Below are 212 nucleotides of genomic sequence, written 5' to 3' on the forward strand. Positions count from 1 at the left end.
TGATAGCTTCCTGGCATACAATAAGCCTCTATGTGCTTGTTCCAGGAACTTTAGTTTGGGGCAACTGTTTTTAAATTAAGGATTTTTTTACTCATTACTTCCAATAGTCATTAAGTTTAACTTAATGCCACAAAGTCACTTGAGATGCTGAATGCGAAGGTGGAGAGGACAAACTCAGTTTTTTCACAAACAAAAATTTTAAAAACATCATG

This window comes from Rhineura floridana, chromosome 2 (genome assembly GCF_030035675.1).
Source record: "Rhineura floridana isolate rRhiFlo1 chromosome 2, rRhiFlo1.hap2, whole genome shotgun sequence".
Lineage (NCBI taxonomy): Eukaryota > Metazoa > Chordata > Lepidosauria > Squamata > Rhineuridae > Rhineura > Rhineura floridana.